We start from the raw sequence: 9,003 nt of genomic DNA, 5'->3' as shown, positions 1-9,003 counted from the left end.
AGGAGATAATGCTGGCATTGTTGTACGAGTATTGCTGCTAATTAGAGGTTGTGCGAATACTGTTATGATGAATTAAACCCTTCATCATTAACACTGAGAAAACTCACAAATCATTGGATGGCGGTGGGGGTTGGGCTGAGGAGGACCAAAAACAGCAGCTTGAAAGATTATTTACAGGGTGTCATGTTGACTGACAACCCCGCCGCCAAAATGGTGTCATGGGAGGGGCAGCTTTCGCTTACAAATGCTATCTACAGAAAAGCCCCTTATTGACAAGACTTTGGGGTGCTTGTTTGTGTGTATGCATTGAGTCAACACGGATGCTAATCATGCACCCTGTTCTGTATATGTGTTTCTTCAGCATTCGGCACATACGCGTGTTTGTGTTATCTAAAGTGGCTAATTAAATAGCAGCGTGGAATTGTCATTTAGTTTTAATTATGTGCCATAAATGAAGAGCAGCCGCCTCGCTCCCTCGCTCTCTGTGAACTGGTCCTTCAAAAGTATCTATGACTAAAACCCTAATATATTATATGGTTGAATTTGGAATTACGCAATCTGATGAGGCAAGGGGAGGGTGTTGAGCGGGGGTACAAAGGGATCCGGTGCTAATTAAAGTCAGCTCTGTCAGTTCTAGTGGATAAACACTTGAAGAAGCTTTGCAGATAGACGAGAGATGCCTTTGTGTCAGAGAACGCTCTCTTACGTGGAAACACACTCTGCAAAGGGTGACAGTCCCCGGGGAAAAGCATCTGATGAGGACCTTGTCTCGATTTTTAAAACGACAGAATGGGCCTCATTAAGATCCAAAGTCATATAGATATGCCCTTTGTCTAGTTTTATACTGTATCCGGTAACAATACAAAAAAATGACAATGTTAAGAAAAATGTATCCAATTTTCAAGCTCACTCGTCACATTGTATAATTTTAATTTTTGGAGTGAATAAAAAATGAGCGCTGTCAATAGTGGGAGTGTGTCGCAGCCAAATTATTTCTGAAATTTGTATGCGATGCATAAAAGTACAAGTCATTTTATCACATTAAATGAATGTATTGAACATGAAAACAAACTCTTTCACTTTGCTATCTTGTGTGCCTTGCTTTGACGATGACATCGTGGAACTTCCTGGTCATGAGGAGCAGTCGAGGCCTCGGTTCTTGTCCATGTTGTTGAGGGTTAAAATGAGCGGCTGCTGTGGCTACCAGGGGGGCAATGCCTGTAGGCAATGCTGACCCTGTTGTCCTCCTCCAACTGTCTGCTATGAATCGTCAATCCTTGCTTCAGGCTATGAACATACAATGGGGGAGGATGGGCGTTTGCCTAGGGGGAGTGGAGGTGGTGATAGGGGCAGGCTGCACGGGCCAACTACTTAGTTGGATTTCGCTATATTTATATGAGTAGATTCTCAGAAGTGCAACATTTTACGGCGTGTTTAATCCCAGTCAAACAAGGGGTTAATGGGGGTAGGTGGATCAGGGTCAAAGATTAGGGGATTCTGTGTGATTGTATTTAAGGTTTTCCCTGAAATGCTGAGAGTCCTTACTAATTAGTTGCTTTTTTTCCACACCAAAAGTGAATAATGTCGTCTTTATCCATTTTGTTTACGGTCTTTCATTGGTGCGAATATTGAGATAGCATAGGCTGACCATTCCCAATAAAAATTGTTATTTGTGTTTGTGTATGACATGATGATTATGGTGTTTTCATGACTCAAAACACAACCTTCTGCGAGCAACCACCGTATCATTGTCATTCTCACACGAAAAGTGATTGTCTTCAGAAGTGGAGGACTAGCACATGCACTTTGAGTCCATCACACTTATAAACTAATAATGACAGAACAAAGATCTGCTAAAGAATCTTATATATTAAGTATACATTATACAGACTTTTGCAACATTTCACAACAGTAGTTAGAGGATATTTCACCAGTCAGCATGACGCTAACCCAAGCATTCTCCAAATACACAAAAGGATGGCTTCTGGGTGGAAAGTCCCCGTGTTAATCCAAATGGGGATGACAATCAGGCACATAAACAAACCTTTGACTTTGACATGGGCAGCGGTACGCTAGAGGTGGAATTGATTAGTTGACAAGTCAAACTACTTTGCTACTCTGCATTGAAGTTCCAATCCTGAAGTTGAGTACCGGTAATTGCCAATCACATGATTTTTTTTTTTTGCATCTTGTCTCCCAGTCTGCCAACCTCCAGAGGGCTTTACACTCACTTGTCATGTACTGTGGAGCAGCAAAATGTCCAGCCAATAATGTGACCACTGACGGTTCCAGGATTGTTTCCTCCCAAGGCTCAAGGGGGGCTTAAACCATACATAGGGGGGCTGAGAAAAGAATTTACCAATATATTTTAGAATATCAAATAAAATGAATGGATTTTAACTAGGGATAGACAGATTTCAATAGTGGCCCCTAGGCCCAGTGTAGCACCATCTCCGAATGTGACACCGTCTTCATATACCCACGTGGATGACTGAGTACGAAAATGAGACGGTTGTGAATCAGAAGAATGTACACTGCTTGCTTCCAAGTGTAGATTTCATACTTAAAGAGTCCTTGGTTGGGATGCTCTATTTGTTTGACCAAGTTGAGTTGGAGAGTTGAGCCTAAGCCAGCTGTCAAATTACTTAAATTATGTCTACAAGAATGACATGAGACATTTGTGTTTGAAATACTTTAAAGGTCTTTACACAGTGAATACATTAAACAAATCTTCAAATTACTCACTTGCATAAAAACTCTTCCTACTTCCCGCAGTGTGAATTTATTACATGTTTCATAATCATGCTGCACCAGTCTATTCCGTAGTGTTTATATGTTGCGTAGTCTGTATCCAGTGCCCAGGGCTATACGATGTTTCCCGTAGGCTACTTGACTTCAGCTTACTATTGTGAGTTATTGAAATGTGCAATGACACCACAAACTCTATCGTGTACCTCCCCCATACGCAAGAAGCTCTGATACTCATTGGTCAATGTGTTTCTGCACTTGACATATTCCAAGAAGATAAGTGAATAAAGAAGCCTTTGTTTTTTTCCTTGAAGTATTCTTAATAAAGCTCCAAAATGTGTTCATGAATTCATGTTGTAAAAAAATAAATAAATAAACAACTCTCAAAGACGTCACTTTTGATTCTCTCCATTCTCACTTATGTTATTTTCTATCACAAAGTAGTGGGTGGATGGAAGAAGCTTTCTTTCAAGAAGAAATTCTTTCTAATTGTGACATCTTGGTAAGGACCACAGACATGAAAAGTCAGGTCATATTATTACATTATAATAATTTGTTATCGTGAGTTGTGGTTTAGTGACTAAATGAGTTTGTAAAGAATACTCATTGTCACGTGTAAATTCAACAGGTATTGTTTCGATCACTGCTTTTGTTTGTTGTTTTTGTAGTTACAAGATTATGAAAACGATCCAAAACCAATATCCATGGTGTTACTAATTGTTCCTTGTGTTTGTTTTGGAGTTTTCCAAGGTGACGGAGAAGGCGCTACATCGGGGCTAGGTGGGGCTATAGCCCCTTCAGAAATCTGTGTAGCCCTAGTTAAGCCTCTCCCACATGTTATTTGATATTCTAAGATGCATTTCTAAATTATTTTCTCAGCTCCCCCAATGTGTCAGCCAAGGCCTCTTAGCCCCAGGAGAAAAAAAATCCTGGAGCCGTGCCTGCAAGGTCACATTGGTGGGTGGAGCCTCCAGCATTGTGCCTGTTGTGAGTTGCAATCTACGTGGTTTATAAACGCAGCAGTGGCAAAAAGGAGTTACCGGATTATTACTTTGCACACTGTCATTGTCTATTGCTGCAGTAATACTCGTTGCATTCTACTGACCAGTTATATCTTGTTGTCTTGGTTGTACTTATTTTGTTTTCTGGCAATCTGTTACTGGAAAACTCCTGACTTTTTTCCATTCTTTTATTTATTCCTTGTGTACGATTAATTCTGCTTTTGGTTTGTGTTTAGTTACTCCTTATTAGCATTCTCTTTCCACCATGGTTCCATCTACCTACCTTAGTTGTTGAGACGTTTTTCAGTTTAGTTTTTCATAACATTTTTTCTGTTGTTGTTGGGTGGATAGATGGATAATTTTTCATTTCTTCATTAGGTCTTACATGTTTTTGGGTCTTTGTGTTTTCATCATCAGATTGCATTTTGGTGATTTTGGCTGATGTGGCATCCTTTATTTGGCTCTCACATGGGCACATGGAATTTTATGGAGGCAAATGCGCTGAAGAAGACCAATTTAAACTTTGGTGTAAATTCAGTTAATAATGCGGATTAAGATTGTATTTTGTAGATTGAGACTGAAGATAATTATTATTATTATTGTTATTTTTGACAGAGGAAGTCTTACCATGCCAAAAATTGCAAATGGTAAAAAGAAGGGGGTGAACCAAAATAGTCTACTACTAACTGACATGTCAACTTGACCACTCCTTAATGACGGATATCACTTGAGGTCGATTAATCGGCAGTAACGTGTTTTGGTAGGTCTCGCTAAAATGATTTGGTGGTGGATTCGAAAAGAAATCTGCCTCAACTGTGTGGCAATATTTTACTGAAGATTAGATTGGTAGCAATGTCACTTTCAAAATATGCAGGTCTATGACAAGCAGCCTTAAATCCTCATGTCAGATGTCGACAAATTAACCAAACATCCTTCAGTAACAGTGAAAAGACAGGACGTGGGCGTGGGGCCTGTGCAGGCGTTTGGAGGCGTGCACAGCGAGTTGAAGACTGAAAAATACACAAATAAATGATTGATCGATTAATCGGTGTCAACTCTGCTACCACGACCTTAGTGTCAACTACAAAAAATCTGGAGTTGTTCAAGCCCTTATAGAAAGTAACCTGCTAGCCCATGAATGGAAATCCAATACTGTACATACAGGATATGGTGCTGCTATCTTATTTTTCATACTAATTTGATAAATGTACAATGGTGGGCCTTCACAATGACTATTACAAGGGCCAGTGCCAGTGTATGTTTTAATTATGAAGGTGGCCATATCCGGTATTGTAGTTGGTAACATTGATTAATAATCATCTAAAGTCACTTCCTTTCTAAAGATAGCTGTTTGGCTTTGTGATTATCAGAAACACCAGAATGTTCATCATTTTTATTTCCCGCTGTAACACTGTATGTAACATGGGAGGGGCTGTAAAAGCTAGAAAACGTTGAAACAAAAGGTAGTTTATGATGGATTTTTGGAACTCCAACACGTTTCTCTTTGAGTGACAGCCAGCAGTATTTTCAAGGCTTTGCTTCCCAGTGGAGCCTGGGCGACAAACTGCACATCACAAGGCGGCCAAGATGGCATCTATCGCACAGCCCTGCCACTGATCTCGCCACCATCGGCCGCCAATCAGACTCATCACTTAGCTGCCTTCTGCTTGGGGACGGCAGCCAGGGCCAAAAAAGTTCACTGTTCCTGCTCCGGCCGGGATCCAAAGAGTACAATGGCTTTTTTTGGAGTCACTCTTCCTTGTTTGTGGTCAGACCGTTTGCAACGAAGAGGACTCTCTTCGGGATCCGCCTAAGCCTTCTCACTGTCAGCAGGATACATATACAATTTTTTTTTTCTTTTGAACTAGCGTTAGTTTGCATCCAGCGTACTGCGCTAAATTATTGTGTGCATGAGTTAAGAGAACATTTCTTACTTAATTGGGAATATTGAATCGCAGATAATTAGATATTTGATATGACCTGTGGCGTCTAATGGGCTTGATGCAGTGGTCTCATATTGTTCCCATACCGAGAGGGATTTTTGATATGTTGTCAGTTCCCAGTGTAAAAATAACTGAAGTGACAGCAGTGACTTGGTTGTCAGTGTTGCCGTGGCTGTTGCGGATTTTCACAAGCGTGGCTCCTGTGTGTCCATGTGAATGTGTGTGTTCCTGCATACGTGTGTGTTAGCTTCGTCAGCGGGATTGTGCTTTTGTGTACGTGTGTTTGTGTACTGCAATGTTGTGGGTGACAGTGCTGATCGCTGTGTGATGACAGCCTATCATTGTCGCTGTGCTAGAGTGAGAGTGGCAGGGGGGCCTTTTTGGCATGTGTTTTTTACACGCCTTCATCTGTGTCTATGGAACTCGAGCTTGGCTTAACAAAGGATAGGCAGGGTAGTGGGGTGGGGTGTGCGCGCGTGCGTGTGTGCACATGCAATATAGTTACAGTGGACCACCGCTTTTCTACACGAATAGCGAATTGCTACATATAGCTGTTGCTCCCTGAAAAGTGATTATAATTTCCTGTGGTAATAGTTTCAACTTTAAACTATGAATACAGCACAATGATCCCAACATACTTTACTGGCCTTTCAAATGCTCACAAACATCTTCAAAATGTTGCTGTACCCTTAAAAATATTCTACAGTACACAGTACAGCAAAGCACGCAGATACACTTTGTACAGTAGGCTATCTGTACGTACACTTGAGCATTTCTGATGAGCGATGTCCGGTGTGAAACAATGGAAACTTGACTGCACGGCAAAGTGTAGGAATTACACTCATGGCGCGGACACTCCTGGTGGGATACTCCAGGGTTGCTGAGTGCAAGCGATGTAGCAGGTAGTACTAGAATGGTGAGCACTTTGGTTTTGTTTTCACCTTGTTTAGTAAACATTCACTCCTTTTTTAGTTCTTAGCGGCAATCTCCTGTTGTGGCTATGCGTTGTGTATTTTTTCGTGTCGTCAACTTTGTCATCATAGTTTTATGTTCATGCTTCACGGTTGTTGCTCACTTTCTAGAGCCCCCATTGTTCAATAAAATCTTAATTGCTCTCATTTGGTTGTCTTTTTTGGGGTCCAATATTGAGCGTGTTTGCATTGGCTGAACTTCTTCCAATACCAAACAACCTTGTGCCTTCTGCCAAAGGTCTTTTGGATTTGACAACTACCGTAATGTAATAATTTTTTGGCAGGGTTACGGGAGACAGTAACTGTCCGTTGTCTCAATTAATGAGACACTACAAAGCAATGAATATACTCTATACATACTGTATAGAGTTGCCAAGAAAAAATAATAATTTATGCCTTTTTTTCCATGCATAAATAATGATGATACGCCCCCCACTGCCCCCAAAATCTGCAACTGGGTGAATATGCGAATGCTGAACAGTGAGAGTCCATTATATTCAGCCCCCTTGAACTTTTGGACCTTTTGCCACATTTTAGGCTTCAAACATAAAGATTTAAATTTTCATTTTTTTGTTGTTGTTTTTTTTGAAGATTCAACACCAAGTGGGATACAATCGTGAAGTAGAATGAAATTCATACAATATTTTAAACTGGAGGAATAAAAAAACTGAAAAGTGGAGCATGTAATATTATTCGGCTCCTTTAGTGTCAATGCGGCCAACTCACTCCAGAGGTTCCCTGATGATATTGGAATGATTCGGTGTTGACCTAAATGACTGATGATGACAAATCGAGTCTACCTGTGTGTAATCTTGTGTCAGTATAAATGCATCTACTCTGTGATGGTCTCAGAGGTCAGAATATTGGGGAGCAAACAGCTTCATGAAGACCAGGGCTGCAAATGAAAATTTAGTCGGAATATAAAATATAAACATGATTGATGATGATTTTTTGTCAAAACAAAGCTCTGTGTTGAGATTCTCAACAACCTCCTTTTACGATGTTCATTAATGTGTTAACTGTATCTAGATGACCCACCACAACCAGGGTGCATAGCATCCATTTTCAGTGGTATTAAATGACGGCACGGTGGTCGACTGGTTAGCACGTCCGCCTCACAGTTCAGAGGTCGTGGGTTCCCGGCTCCGAGCTCCCTGTGTGGAGTTTGCATGTTCTCCCCGTGCCTGCGTGGGTTTTCTCCGGGTACTCCGGTTTCCTCCCACATTCCAAAAACATGCTTGGTAGGTTGATTGGACTCTCTAAATTGCCCCTAGGTGTGATTGTGAGTGCGGATGTTTGTCTCTGTGTGCCCTGCGATTGGCTGGCAACCAATCCAGGTTGTCCCCCGCCGACTGCCCAAAGACAGCTGGGATAGGCTCCAGCACGCCCCGCGACCCTTGTGAGGATAAGAGGGATCGATAATGGATGGAGTTACTACCAGAGCTGGGCATTTTACTAGACTTTCCCGGCCCGTTTATTGCCTTCTGTCTGCAGCTGGGGTACCCTTGCACCGTCCGTCTATCCACCTTTTTGTCTGGCCAAACCAAATACTAATTGCCTATAGGCCGGTCCGCCTCTCATGTTAAACGGGCTTCCGTTTTGCGTTTCTGTCTACCAACTTCCACTAGCACCCCGTGTTGGACACGGGAGGAAGCATGAGGTAGTCTGATTTAACATGTAATTTTGGGTGTGTACATGATCTGGAGACTTTGGCTGGGTTCTCCTAAGGCTAAAATTGTTGGCCACGTGATATAACTTCCGGCGTGACTCGACCGCAAGCGGTGTCCAAATTCACACGGCATTTGAATACGGCCTTTGTTTGAATTGGAAACGGGCCCTAAGGGAAGGCTGCGTCAGTTCATACTTTTATAATGCCCAAATTACACTTCTCTTGTACGCATGTGTTCGTGTTTTCCAGTGGTGCATTCTGCTTCCAGGTAGAAGCCGTGTGTCATGGCTGGACAATTGACAAATTTTTGTCTTCATCCAATATCGGGCATTGTGCTGTTCCCTTTTATTTTGAGCTACGAACGCCGAAATAGCACAGCTGGGCAGTGCAGTCCGTCCCTGGATGCCCATTTTAGGGGCGAGGGTGGGGGCTGACAAATTTTTAAAAAAGGGCTGGACTAAGCATGGCCGGAAGTGGATTTTAGTCCGGCCCACTAATCGGCCCTCATGCGTGTGACGTGATCGCGAGGCGGCCAAAGTTCATCTCAGCCTACTCGGTGAAAGGCTTCTTTTTAGGCTTCTTTCTACTCCCGCAACGGCGAGAGCGACAACTGCCGCATTGATTCACATGACCGGCGCATTGTGCTGTTGGCGACAGGTCTGCAACACATG

The sequence above is a fragment of the Filicampus tigris genome, chromosome 8 (assembly GCF_054856515.1).
Source record: "Filicampus tigris isolate MCC_2025a chromosome 8, RoL_Ftig_1.0, whole genome shotgun sequence".
Classification (NCBI taxonomy): Eukaryota; Metazoa; Chordata; class Actinopteri; order Syngnathiformes; family Syngnathidae; genus Filicampus; species Filicampus tigris.
The sequence above is the reverse complement of the archived record's forward strand: the minus strand, read 5'-3'. Positions refer to the sequence as shown.